A 15,698-nucleotide genomic window follows, 5' to 3' on the forward strand; every position below is an offset into this window, starting at 1 on the left:
TCACCTGACCCTATGCATATAGTTATTATGATATAGTGACTACATTCCCTATGCTGTAATCTATACCTCTGTGACTGTTCTGTGACTATTCTGTGACTACCAGTCTGTACTGATGAATCCCTTCACCTTTACCACTGAGCCCCTCGACCCCCACTCTGACCACTGTCAGTCTGTTCTCTGTATGTGTGTGTCTGTTCTGTGTGCTTATTTTGTTCATTAGACTGAATATGAAAGTGAAGTCATGTTCCATCTCTGCATTGGAGCTGCTGAATTGGCTGGAGAAAAAGAAAAGGCCTGGCCACTGCTCTCAGTAATTGCATGATTTTCAACCACCAGGGGGCTCTTACTGCCTGACAGTCCTGCTATTTTAAAACTTGGCTTTTTCCTTTACCATCAGTCTGTTAAGCCTCCACCTTTCCTCTCCTCTTCTCTTATATCTGATGTTCTTGCTTCCTATTTCACTGAGAAAAATAGAAGCAATCAGAATGAGATTTCCACAAGCTATCTCCCAGTATATCTAGCAGCCCGCTCACCCCTGTCCGTCTGTAGCAAACTCGTGCACTGTTTTATCCTTTCTGCTTACTCAAAGACACCGCTCCAACAAACCTCTCTCACGTACATCATCAGTTTCTTTGCTTAATACTGGATCATTTCCATCCACTAACATTCTGCTGTTTAAAAAAATCTTCTTTGAAAAAAATTCTTTGTTTGACTTTCTCCTCCAGCTACCAACCCCATTTCTGATGTCCTTTACATTGAACTTCTCAGAAGAGTTGTCTTCTCTTGCTTATACCTATTTTGCTTCACATATTTGCTCTTGATTGTTCTCTAGCTGTGCATTCCTCTCCACCACTTCACAGAAACAGCTTTTGTGAGAATCATCAGTGAACAACTTGTTTCTCGGTCTATCATTTCTTAGTCTTCAGCTGTCTTGACCTATCACAGCACTTGACGTAGTTAATCCCTCCTTTCTGAATCACTTTCTTCACCTTGGCTAGGAATATCTCGTGTTTCTCTTCCTACTTCAATGGTCACGCATAGCAGTCTTTTTAGCTCGTTTCTCTTCATGTTCTGACTTTTGAATTGTTGGAATGCACTGGGACTCAGTCCTCAGACCTTTTCTCTTTGCTCTCTGTGCTTCATCCAGGTTATTTCATCCATTGTCATGGTTTTAAATATCACCTAAGTGCTGGTGACTTTGAAATTATTTGTTTATGCCAGACCATTCTCTTCATACATCCAACTGCCCATTTGATCTCTCCACTTGAGTGTTTAATTTGCACGTCAAATTTGACGGATTAAATCCTGATCATCTGATTCCTTCCATCTTATGCCTTCCGATCTCATTAAGTGACAACTCCATATTTTCAGCAGTCCAGGTCTAAACCTTAAAATTATCATTAACTCCTCTCTTTCCCTCATGTTATCTATTAGAAAATTCTGCTGGTACTATCTTTAATACCAAGAATTTGACTGCTCCTTGCTACTTTCCCCAATATCTCTCTAGCTTAAGCTACTTTTAGCTCTCTAGATTACTGCAATACTCCTTAGCTGGTCTTCCTGTTGCCATACTTATTCCAGTTTGGTCCTTTCAATACAACCAAGTGATCCTTTAAAACATCTGATCATATAACTCCATGCAAAACTCACCGAGGCTTCCTAACTCTTTCAGAGTGAGAGCCAAAGTTTTCACCAATGCCTACCATCATCTGACCAAACAGTAATTCTGTGACCACTTTGCTTACCACTTACCCATGTGCTCATTCCACTCAGGCCTCCTTGTTGTTCTTTGAATAGTTAAACAAAATTCTATCTCAGGTCATTTGCATTAATACTACTTGGAAAGCTTTCCACCAGATATACACAGAGCTGACCCCTTAACTCCTTAATTTTTCTGTTTAAATAGCACATCAGATTAGACCTTTCATTGCCACCCTGTTTAAATTATAACCTCTTTTTCCTAGAAATCCTTATTCCTATTTCCTATCTTCCATAATTTTTATATAACATAATGTGTGTTCTGTCCATTTATTATATATCTCAGTAGAATGTAAGCTCCCTGAGGGCAAGACTTTTATCTCTACCATCCAGAATACTGCCTGCTGCATATTGGACGCAATACATTTTTGTCAATTAAGTGAATAAATAAAAACTCTCCATATACGTTGAAAATTAGGAAAAAAATATCCAATAATATGATAATGTCCCCATGAATCATGGCATAACTTTATGAAGAAAACAAACACATTTATCAAAATGAACATTAAAAGGATATTTGATGAAAGGGAAACACTTGAGCTGTATGTAAAATAAAGGAAAATGAGATTCAAAATTTCTGTAAAATAGAAAAAATTTTGTTTAAATTTGCATTCATTTTTTGTAATATAATTTATAACTTATAAAATTTATAATTTACTCTGCAAATCATAAAAATAAAAAATTAGAAAAAGAACAAAAAATAATTGTGACTACTAACTCTATTATTTAATATTTCTATAAAAAGATTAGTTAATGAAATTGGATGAGCAATGAAAATGAAACAAAAGATAAAGCAAAAAAATTATTATTTGCTAATGGTATAATTATATATAACTAGAAAAGCTAAATAAATCTGAAAAGCCATTAAGCAAAAGAAATCAGTAAGGTGATGGACTGACCAAAATAAGAAACTTCCCAATTTAAAAACTTGTCAATAAGAAATAGTATCAAAGAATAGATACCAGCCAAAAGAAAACAATATCTAGAAGCACACTGTATAAAAAATGTGTAGGACCTGTATGAAGAAAATATTTAAGCTCTCTGAGGGGGATGAAGAAGGTGGTCTACTGGGTTGGATGATGGTCTTCTTTTACTTTTGGGTTTTTTTTTTACATGTGTAAGAATTTTAAAATAATGAATTCTATTTAGTCATTTAAAAAAAAATCCCAGTAGTTTGAAGATAATCCTGCATCCTGTATACCCTTCAGGATAACCTTTTATAAAATGCGTATCTGTGTTAAATGAGTAAGGGCGTCTGTTCTATCAAACTTCAGAAGATATGTACTAAACAAATACAATTAGTTTTCAGTTTGAGAATTGTTAATCTGTAGCTATTCTCTCTTGTAATAATCAGATAACAGTAGTTGATGTAAAAGCCACTCCTAGATGATACAAAACGATTTTCACTGTGATAAACTGATGTGAATCTTATTGTCCTTTATAGTAAAAGGACATGCAATTATCTCATCCAAATAGAATCAAGCTCACTTCACAACAATTTGAAAGGTATAGAATTCTATGTTAGAATGTTTCCACTGCCAATTTTTAACTTCTTTTATTGAGAATGGGCACTAAAGAAAAGGCTTCCCTGATCTCATGTTTCAAAGCTAAAGAAAACATATTTACCTGGTGTATGATTACAGCTTCATCAGTAATACAGGAATAAAGATCTTTCACATACATTAATTCATTCAGGTTATTGGAACAACACTTTGAAATTGGCATTATTATTTTATTATCATATTCCTTTTATGGATGATAACCTGGGGAAGTCACTAGGGGAAGATTTTAGGACAAAGGATAGTACCCAGAAAACAAAGCCAACAATAATATTTACTAAATGAATAGTTTCCTAATATCTCAGTAATAATAAATGAAGAACAGAGATGGAAAATACATAAAGGTCAGGGATTATGTCTAACTAACATACTAAGCCTTTTACACGTGATAAGTCATTTAATCCTCACAATAACCCCATGAGGTGAACACCATTATGCTGATTTGACAAATGAGGAAATTAAAGCTCAGTAAGGTTAAGTAAGTTGTTCATGTTCTCACTTATTGGATGGGTGAGAGTGGTGTAGCCTCTAACCCCAGACAGCTCAGATTACCACCCCCTGCATCCTCTCCTCAACGTCACACATACATGTACCACCCCCCCCCTCCCAGAGATGGCCATCCAGTGAGCCAGCCACCTGACTTTGCTTGTACAGCAGCCTAGAGCTACTGCAGCCAAAGCCACACATAGAAATGCACCAGGCTCCTGAAAAAAGAGTTCTTTCCAGCTGCCAGTTCCAGAAGCATCCACAGTGGTACCTTGCTTCCTCCACATGACTTTCCATCAATTGTGGATTTGCTGCACAGGTGGAAGTGTGCTTTCCATGGCTTTCTGGTATAGACATCATGCGCTTCAGGCTATGCATGCACAGTAGTGTCTGTTTCCCTCTGAATGCAGTCTCTCTGCTTGTCTTCCTCCCACTTCAGCTTGCCTGCCTCCTGCTGGGTTGCTTCTGCTTTCCTGGAGACTGTGAACTGTGCAACCCAGAGAACTTCTCCACCGCCCAGCATCTTCAATACAATAGGAATTGCCCTTTCAAGTTTATCCTTTCCTGAGTATTCTCCCTCAGTCTTAAACAATGTTAGAGTTCTTTTTCCAGCTTTATGGTTACTCACATATGGCAGCTTACTAATTTTTCGTGTTAAAATTTTGCTGTTTAAATTGCTGAGTAGCTTATGTCTTTTGATGGAAACATACTTGTACAGAGAGCTTGAAAGGACAATACAATCCTAAAGAAAAGAAATGGGAACTCTTCCCACCCACCCCCTGGTCTGGAATTCAAACACTTATAGCTGACTGACTGGTTATTGGTCATTAATATTCATCTCTCTAACAACTTCAGGGCTACTTTGTGTTTATATCTAAGACTCAGACATAAAAATTAGATATATTTCTCAATTATAGTAAGTTTCTTTTTGTGTAAATCGTGATACAAAACCTTGCAAATGGTCTGTCAGTTGACAATTTTATTTTAGTCATCTTAAAAGAATTAATCCATTTATCTTTAGCTAAAGTTGTTGAACTGGAAGGTTGGTGAGCTGCAGCCATGTTAAAGGGACCTCTAACAGTTGAGCCTGGCTTGATTGTGATTAATCTAGTATAAACAAACCAAAACCAAAACAAGAGAGTTAAACAGCTTGTTGAATTGTTAACGACGGTCACCTTGAGGATGTTTAGGTTAGAATATTTTACTTACTGTAGTTGTACTCTGCAACCCCCTTTTAAGTCAACATGTTTTGTTGACCTGTGACCTCATCTACCAGGAGAAGCCTCAAGATTTTGGAAAAGAGATACAAGTGATCAAGGCAATGCATATGTTTCATCTATTGAAAATTCCATGCGATGAATATCATTGAAAACACAGGGTTAGTCTAACGCAAAGTGAATATCCATGTACTATGTGTCAAGCCCTACATTAGCTCTTACAGAAAACGTTTATTTTCCATGAAACCCTAAAACTCATTTACTGTACAAATACTTCCAAATTTCCTTTATGTACAAGCCACCACTATTCTAGGTTCTGAAGATATAGCAGTGAAAAAAGTTGCATTCTTGATGCTGAGCTTGATGCTTTTCTCGTAGGCTGTGCAGAGTCATCTAGACCCCCACTGGGCTCAGCTCTCACTCCAGAATGTAGACGTATTTTTGAATGTTGAGAAGTGGTTACTCATACAGGGAGTATATCTTTTTTTTTAGGGAATACATCTTCAAACTCCCTCTCCCCCAATTTAGGAGGAGCCATGTGACTGAGTCTTGCCAATAGAATGTGAGTAGAAGCATTGTTGTGTGTTCTTTCCAGGCCTGACCCATAGAAACCTTCCATACATCCTCCAAGTCATTGGTTGGATGTGGCAGACAAGAGCACCCATTAAAGATTATAATGATCTTTATAAAGCCTGCAATGATTGTGCTCTTAAATGAATAATTGTCCCCGTCCTGCCTTCAAGTAGATGTATGCATACCAGTTCTGGTCTTCTGATAAGCAGATGCTGAGATGAATTTAGGAGTGCAAGAGGTTTATTGGAGCAAGGGCAACTGCAGGCTATGAAAGCTAAGGAGTGAGGAAGTATGCTTGGGCAGGGGAAGGCTTCAGTCTGTGGTGCTGACCTTACATCAGTGAAAAGAATGACAGAAGAAGACAGTTCTGGGCAGGGAGAGTCTCACAGAATAATGCAGAGAGGACAAAATCCTGGCCAACCTAATGGTGAATTCCAAAACAAAGAATGCACATTAGAGGAGAAATGGCTAGACTCAGTCACTGGGCCGGGGCTTCCCAGGAAGAGTGTGGTCTTGGCTTAAACACTGTGCCAGATCTCAAAGCACTGCAGCCAGAGGACATCAGCTAACTGCAAACTCACAGCTGAATTTCAAGTTCTGAGTGAGCATACACTTCCATAAATTTATGTTATGTTATTACACTGATTTATCTGTTAATTATGTTAATTAGTATATGAGGTGAAATAGAGATACAAAAGATATATAAAATATCAGATAATAATGAGTATTGTTAAGAAAAATAGAGGAATAATTGTCAGAGAGGTAGTAGGGGTCAGGCAGAGCAACACAAATTTTTACTTGAGCATAGTTTCCAAAGAGGCAACCAAGAGATACACTAATTAATGCACTAAAAGAACTACTGATAACCTAAGAAGCTAAGAAGTTACTTTTCCAAAGATTTTGAAGCAATTTAGGAAAGAGAATACTTAAAAGTTATCATTGGGCTCCTTGAAAGATACTTTTTGGTCAAGGAATCTCTTGGTACCCTCATACTTGCAACTTGGTGCTTTACAGTTTCCTTGTGTGATCGCATGCGTTTTTCTCTCTTGAGCCTCGAAAAATGATGTGAAGTGGGCAGGAAAGTATTTTATTACACATTTGGTCCAAAGTGACCAAGTGGAAATAGCACCCATGTCTTCACATTTCTATCTTTGAACTCTGTCCTTTACACCACCCTGCCTCTTACGTACTACCACATCGGCATCCACCTATTGTTTATCCTATGTGGAAAACCAATTCCGGATGTTAGAATCAGGTCATTCTGCAGAAGAAGGTTTATTACTGTAGGAGAAGACATATACAATACGACCTCAGAGAGTGTGAAGAAAGCACTGTGGATTCAGGAAGTGTTTCCTCTACTTTATTACTTATATCCCGAGGCTGTGATCTGCTGCTGTGCCCTATTTGGTGTGAGCCACGTTCCCTGTGGCCTTTTTGTTGCATTTATTAATTTTGTGCTCAGCCACGTTTTTCTTTTTCATTGCACACAGTAACATTTGGTATGGCACACTCAAAATTTATTTTTCCATGCTGCAGTGAAAGCTTGCACCCCTGTTTTTTAAAAATGAACACAGTAAATTACAATTTAGAAGCTGAAAAAGATTAGACAGAATACACATATATCATCTACACATTCATTAGCAATTAATTGTTTTCAAATACCAAGAATGTTCAATGAACAGTTGATGAAAAGCGAAAAGGTATTTATAGCAGAGGTAAATTATTGGAAGGGTGGGATCTTACTGTGTGAATCTGTTATAAAAGCACCAGTGAGCAGTTTACTTCTTTGTAAGATCTGACTACAAGGGAGTCTGAAACACTGGCCTTTTTTTAAGCAGAAATTCTCATAAATAAATCTTGTAAGGAATCATATAATTATCTTTTCTCACCGAGAAATCTGATGCATTGTGAAGGGAAAAAAACTTACTAATGTCTTCTCTTGCGAGACCAGGCAGGACTGTAGCCTTGATTTTTCAACCCACAAGTCATCATTTTACTTTCTTTTAGTGGCCTATTGACTCTCAGATTAATTTTCTAGAATTCCTTCTTTTAATATTGTTTTTGGAGATTTACTTAAGCTCCACACCTAACTTATCTGTCCCATAACTATCATTTCAAACACTTTGAGGTAGCATTTCTCAACAGAAAACCACATCAAAGTGTTAGAATCACGCAGGAAGCATTTCACAACACGTCTTTCCTTTCTTTTTCTCTTGCTTCCAGGCTTTGACCCAACTCCTGAAATCACTCCTTATAAAGGTCCTTGGAACAAATGCACGGAAGCGTTGGTAAGATTATTCTTTTGCAAGTTTTTTTTTTTTGATTGCATAATCACGAAGAGAGCAAAGAATTTTACTGCCCATGAACAAAAGCCATAAATCACCCAAGCTTAGCAAAAAGCAGAATGAAAACAGGCAATAAAATACGGGAAACAAATGACATTTTTATTCTTTTCCTATTAATAATTTCTAAACCATGCCATGGCTGGTGTTGCTCAGTGGATTGAGTGCTGGACTGCGAACCAAAGGTTCCTTGTTTTGATTCCCAGTCAGGGCACAAGCCTGGGTTGTGGGCCAGGTCTTCAGTGGGGGGTGTGCGAGAGGCAATCGCACATGGATGTTTCTCTCCCTCTCTTTCTCCCTCCCTTCCCCTCTCTCTCAAAATAAATAAATAAAATCTTTAAATAACAAAATAAAAAAGGCCTCTTAAAAATAATTTCTAAACCATTACTGACAATAGTTATAAGGAATTTAAAAATGTATTACCTGTATCATGCTTCCAATGGTTTATTATAAGATTTTAATCTTACAGAGTTGTTTCAATTCATTCCTCCAAGAGATCATTACTTTGCAGAATAACTAAAGGATGAGCAAGTGACTATTCAACATACACTATGGTGTTTATCATTCAGCTCTGAATATCTACCTACACCAGGAGAATTGAGGTTAGTCAATCATTATACTTAAAAATTAGCTGGGTGAAAAAAAAAAAAGAAAAGCATAAGTACTTCAGAGACAGCTTAAGTGTTCCCAGAAAGACCTTGAATGTGTGTGGGCCAAAGGAAAAGATGAGACAAGTTTTGGTTATCTGAAAAGAGTGAAGAGGAAGCAGGAAGGCCTAGTGTTCGATGTTAGATACCGTTGACTTTGCTCATTATGTTTCCTGTTTCTAAGTCCTGAAATAATAAATATCAGAAAAGCCCTGCCCTCTTTGAGACAATCACATGTGGGACTTCTTCTCACATGTGATTGGTTCTCTTCTTAGTATGCTATTACTGTACATATTAGACACTAGACCTGCCCCACTTTTAGCTCCTTAACAGTCTCCACTCCCCGTCATTGCGGTCCTCCAGCAATAGCTAATTAAGCAAAGAGAAGAAAATAGATCAAAAAGTTCTCATCGTAGCCTGGCCAAAACTTCTGACCTTCAGTGAAAGTATGGCCCAGGGGCTTGGGGATGTAAATCCAGTTCCTGGAAAGAAGGAGAACCAAGATGGAAAATTATAGAGACTCAGAGACTGAATCTGGATGAAGAAAAGATTTATATACTTATTAATTTTGTACGAGGTAAAAAGGTGTATTATAACAGAAAATAGATAATCAGAAAAATTATCCACAGCTCAGAAGGAGTAAAAGAGATTACTGGGTATTCCTTCAGGGACTACTGCCTGAGATTTTTATTGGCTGGGGTGTTTTATTACTCAGTGGGAGCAGAAGTTAAGTTATAGACATTTGTCTGGTAGAGAGGCAAATAATTTCCATCTGGCAGAACAGATACAGCAAAGCTCATGACTCATTACCCTGAAAGACATTAACCACCTTTGTATCTAAGCCAACTATCTTATTCTAACATCCTTTGATTAAATTCCCTGTATATCTTGCTCCTAAAATGTTCTCGGGACAGTTTTAATTTCTTTATAATATCCTTCTTATTAATCAATGAATTAAATAAAATCTTTGGCATGTATTCTGCTTTGTATTTCTATGAAATTATGATTTTAAATCTTTTGTGAACTAGACTAACAATTTCGGAGTTCATTTACCAAGGGGTCCAACAAAACTCACTTTAGAGAAACAAGTCAATTGTGCTGCTGGAGGTGTATACTGCTTGCACGGCTAAGCCCACATACATCTTTTTTTGGCTCCCAGAGTGAATCCTAAGTTACTTTACAGACTCTACAGTGTTTTTCCTCTAGTTTCATCTGCCCTAGTTCCCTACTGCTGCCCCCATCTGTCATGGCGGGTAAGTGATACCTGTGTGTAACAGTTAAAACTGTGTGTTTGGTTTTATGATCTCACCATTTGGTGACTGAAAGAAAACAGAATCCAGTTTGTAGCTTTTGTTTGTGTCTATCAGTGAGCTCAAATCAATTAAGAATTTCATGCCCACTAGGGAGAAAATAGTTGTTTGAGGTTTCGATCAGTGAGGTTTTTATATTTTTACATTTACTTCTAACTTGTGACTAAGTTATAAAACAAACTGAAAACCATATGTTTCTGTGAGCTTGTGATCAGAAATATACTTTCCTGGGTAGGTTAATAGATTAGTTTATTGTCTCTTAAACTATAGGAACTTTGTTCTTAGTCAGTTGAAAAGATAAATAACTGCTTATAAAATAAAATATCTACCAAATTCACAAATATAAACATACAAATTTCTAATTCTGTAAATGTGCTAGACCCATAAGGAAAAAATTCTTCTTACATAAGCTGCTAGCTTAGAATAATTTTTATATAAGAATCTATGTTTACATGATTATTATGAGCATTTACGCACATTAGACTGGCTTAGTGATTATGGCTTTAAAAATCAATTAAACGCTAGGTGGGTGGTCAGTAGAGGGATTGAGCCAAAAAGAAAAAAAGAGGAAAAAAATCATAAACATGGACAACAGTATGGTGATTGTTGCAGGGAGAGAGGGTGGAGGGAGGTGGAGGGTAGAGGAGGGACGGGTAGTGATGGACGGAGACTTGACTTGGGGTGGCAAACACACAACGCAGGGCACAGGTGATGTGTTGTGGAATTGTGCACCTGGACCTTGTATAATTTAGTCAGCCAGTGTCACCCCAATAAATTCAGTAAAGAGAATGCGTGCTAAAAAAGAAAGTTTCAAAGGAAAATATTGAAGAAAATAACATTGGAATCGTGTCAGAAAAGAAAATCAATAATAGCATTTTGTCTTTTCCTTCATTATGGAGTATGAAGTAAGCATACTTTTTTAAACAAAAAATAAGGTTTGGATTTGTTTTTTCATGAAAAGACTAGTTAAGATAAATTTTTAAAACTTCTTATTGGTTTAAACTTACTTTTGATTTCCTTACCAAGTAAATTAATATTATTGCTAAATATTATTTAAAAGGTTATAAATAAAGCAAAGTTGTGTTCAACTGAGTTGAATCCTCATTCTAACAAATATTTTATAGTATGTCAGATAAAATATAATTTTCAAGATCCTTAGGTAACTTACATGAGTATTAATGTTAAATTAAGTTACTTTTTGAATAATCTTTGAGTAGCTGGAAAATATATAATTAAGGTAGAATACTGAAATATTGGTTACTAAGAAAATTGTAAGTTTATAAACTTTTGCTTCTTATTTTCATATAATCTATGGAATAGACATATCTTTGGTTTATGTTTAAAAAATGTTCATTTTTTGCTTTTTAAGAAGACATGAAAGGAATGAAAAAAAGAAGTATATGTCTGTAATTTATTGAATTCTATATATTCGTGAGATCTGCTGGTCCACTAAAAGACTTGTGAATGACAGACTGTTGGCACTTGCCTACCTTTCAGTGTCCTCTGTAAAACAGAAGTTGCTACTTTAAATTGAAGTTATAATTAATATGGGTGGTTGAGTCTGTTGTAGGAGAAACACAACTGGGTGTATGATTTTGTTTTTCAAGGAAAAAGGAGAGTGCTTTTGTCTTGAAGTAAAGGCTCACCCTATTCTTGAACATGAAAAAGGACAAAAGTTGAGGGAGTAGAAAATTGTGGAAGACTCCAAAGGGGTGATTTCATTATAATACTTAAGTCTGTAAAGGACCTATGAATGTGTTAAATTTGGCAAAGATCATACAGTTTTGATGAACATATGTACAAAGCTAATTTAAGAAAAACAGAGAGCTTCTAAAGTTTTAATATCAAATATATCGATGCAAAACTAGAATTTGACTATCTCTCTGACATAATATGTCGGTATTACAGCTTTACTGTTCAAAGAATGGATTTTGAGTTTCCCTAGAGTCCCATCTGCAGAGAATTGTTACTATTTGACCTGTTTGAAGTTCACTGAAAAACTCCACTCAATGTCTGTCTTTACCTGCCTAAGAGCACTGCTCTGCGCAAGGAGCCCTACCTGCAGGCCATTTGTTGGATAGGATTAGTGGTGGCTATTTAGCATAGCAATTTAAAGTGGTGTTACCAGCTGGGGCTAACAAGAAGCTGACCAAGAATCTTGAGAAGTCCATATTGGTTTGAAAAGTTTCAAATATTCCTGAGAATCTATAAGGCCACACTGATGCACAGGGCTGTGCACATGCCATAGAAAAACCTTAAGAAGGCCCTAAGCCCCCATGTTTGGCTGGCCTTGAGGCTTTGTGCAAGAAGGAAGGGAAGGATTAGGCAGGGCTGTACTGACTTGGAGTGTTCAAGGCATGGCCCAATGCTCACGCAGAGTTCATCAGCAGAGGCTCACAGACCTACTAATAATTCAAGACATTTAAAGAAATTTCTGACCATTAGTTAGTTGCACATTAAAAAAAAATTAAACAGAAGTTAAAGTGGTTGTACATGACAAGAATACAGATTTCAGTGGTGACAAAATCATTGTATATTTACTCTGGCTGGTGTAGCTCAGTGGATTGAGAGCTGGACTGTGAACCAAAAGGTTGCTGGTTGGATTCCTAGTCAGGGCACATGCCTGGGTTGCCGGCCAGGTCCTCAGTGGAGGCCACGTGATAGGCAACCACATATTGATGTTTCTCTCCTTCTCTTTCTTTCTCCTTTCCCCTCTCTGTAAAAATAAATAAATAAAATCTTTCAAAAAATCATCATATATTTTTCCCCAGTTAATTTACTTTCCAGTATTTTAGACAATAATTTCTTTCCTTCTCTTGCCTCAAAGTTTCAATACTTCATGCCTTCTCTTTACCTTATCCTGATAACCCTGCATCTCCTATTTTCATGGAGAACACAAGAACATTTTTAGCACCTCCATATAATACCACCACCACATCTTCCCAAATACTTGCAACTCTATCTGTAGACCATGACTTCACAGCTAATTCAATAGATGAACTGTCCTTGCTCCCAGCTCACTGTCCCTCCACTGGTACACAGTATCCTATCCTTTTTTTTTTTCTTCATGATATTGCTCCTACAAATACTTCCTTATTGCATCATCATTTTTTGAGGCTACTGGATTATTTACATACAGCATACAAAGATATTCTAATAAAACTGCCTCCTTAGCTACTGCCTCATTATTTTGTTCCTGTTTACAGAAGTGTCTCCAGAAGACCTGCCTAAAATCATTGTGTGCATTTCTTATCTGCACACTCTATTCTTTCTGGAATCCTCTATCCAAAGTTTTCTTCCCACTTCTGACCTTTTTAAAATCACCAATTATCTCCACCATGACAAAAACCAGCATTTGCCATTATTGGTGAGTTCTCAGGTTCTTTAAACACTTTAATGACTTGATTTAGGAATATTACAATACTTTCTCTTGGCTTTCCCTCTATTTCTCTGAATGCTGATTTTCAGTTTATATTCCTAATTGTGTCCATGAATTTTAAGTATTTAAGTACCCTAGGGCATAGTCCTTAAACCTGTTCTCTTCACTGTCTAAACTTGTTGCATTGGTAACTTATCTAGAATTATGACTTTAATACCAATTATATATTGATGAATTCCAAATTTATAGGGCAACATTCAGTGTGATGGGCATGTGGGTTAGTATTATTGGAATATCATGGGCTTAATCTTTCTGGCTGGTGGAAGCTACTTCTCTGCTTCTTGTCCTGGATCACTGCTATGGACTGAATCACGATTCCCCAAGTCTATATGTTGATGCTGTAACCTCCAATGTGATAGTGTTTGAGATGAGGCCTTTGGGAGATAATTATGATTAGATGAGATCATGAGGGTGGGGCCTTAATAATGAGATTTGGGAGACTCTTATAAGAAAAGACACCAGAGAGCATGCATTTCTCTCCCCTCCCCTCCCCTCCCCTCCCCTCCCCTCCCCTCCCCTCCCCTCCCCTCCCCTCCCCTCCCCTCCCCTCCCCTCCCCTCCCCTCCCCTCCCCTCTTCTCTTCTCTTCTCTTCTCTTCTCTTCTCTCCCCCTCCCTCTCCCCTCCCCCTTCACTTCCCTTATGTACCAAGGAAAGGTCAGGTCTGGACACAGTGAGAAAGCAACCATCTTCAACCCTAAGAGAGAACTCTCATCAGAAACCAACCATGTGAACACCTTGACCTTAGACCTTCCAAGTCTCTAGAACTGTGAAAAATAAACACCTGATATTTAAATCACTCAGTCTTTGCTATTTTGTTATGGTAGCCCAAGAAGACCACGGCAGTTGCCATGCAGCTCCAGAAAACTGTGGTCCAATGACCAGAAAGGTAGACTATTTTTTTTACATCTTAATTCACAGCTGAACTTGGACCTTCACGCTCTAAGATGATACAGCCAATGGTAACTGTGCTTCCTTCTAGAAAAGTAAGCAGAAGCCAAATGCTTGGCCAAAAGTCCTTTTCAAGAGTTTGTTTTAGACTAGGCAGAAGCTAAGAGTGGCAGTTGAAAGTCATTGGCAGTCTTCGTGCTCATCAGGTTCAACACTATATTGTTTATTTTTAAACTTATTTTTAACTTATTTTTTAAATTTTTTGATTACAGATTGTATTAATACTTTTTTTTGTATTAGTTTCAAGTGTACAGCACAGCAGATAGACATTCATATACATTACAAAGTGTTTCCTCCAATAATTTAAGGGCTCACCTGGCACAAATGGTAGTTATTACGATATTGTTAACTATATTCCCTGTGCTTTACCTTACATAACCATGCTCATTTTGTTCCTACTAATTAGTACTTTTTAATTCCATCACTTCTTTTGCTCCATCCCCCAACACTCCTCCCCTCTGGCCTCCATCACTTTGTTCTTTTTATCTATAAGTCTGTTTCTATTTTGTTTGTTCATTTATTTTGTTATTTAGATTTCATATATAAATGGAATCATATGGTATTTTTCTTTCTCTGACTGTTTTTACTTAGCGTAATACCCTCTAGGTCCATCTATGTGATTGCAAATGGTAAGATTTCTTTCTTTTCTATGGCTGAGTGTATATGTCTCACATTTTTTTTTTCACATTTTTTATTGTTCAAGTACAGTTGTCTCCATTTTCCCTCCTTCACTTCCCTCACCCCAGCCATCCCCATTTCCCACCCTTCATCCTACCCATTGTTGGTTTTGTCCATGTGTCCACAACATTTTTATCCATTTATCTAATAATGGACACTTGGGTTGTTTCCAGATCTTGGCTATTGTAAATAATGCTGCAATAAATATGGGGATGCATTTATTCTTTTGAATTAGTGTTTTGAGGTTTTTTGGATATATTCCCAGATGTGGGATTTCTGGGTCAGAAGGCAATTACATTTCTAATTTTTTGAGGAAATTCCATAATGCTTTCTGTAGTGGTTTCACCAATCTGCATTCCCACCAACAATGTACTAGAGTCCCCTTTTCTCCAAATTCTTGCCAACATGTTGTTGACAAGAATTTGTTGTTGAGAAGACTTATTGATGATAGCTTTTCTGGAAGGTGTGACGTGGTGTCATAATAATTTTAATTTGCATTTGTCTGTTGATTAGTACTATTGAACATCTTTTCATATGTCTACTGGTCATCTGTATGTCCTCTTTGGAGAAATGTCTATTCAGGTTCTTTGTCCATTTTTAAATTGGATGGTTTGTTTGTTCAGTGTTGAGTAGTATTAGTTCTTTATAAATTTTAAATATTAACCCCTTATGAGTTATTTATAGATTTTTAATATTAACCCCATACTGATGAATATGTTCTCTTATTCAGTGGGTTGTCT

This window comes from Desmodus rotundus, chromosome 3, assembly GCF_022682495.2.
Source record: "Desmodus rotundus isolate HL8 chromosome 3, HLdesRot8A.1, whole genome shotgun sequence".
NCBI classification, from domain to species: Eukaryota; Metazoa; Chordata; class Mammalia; order Chiroptera; family Phyllostomidae; genus Desmodus; species Desmodus rotundus.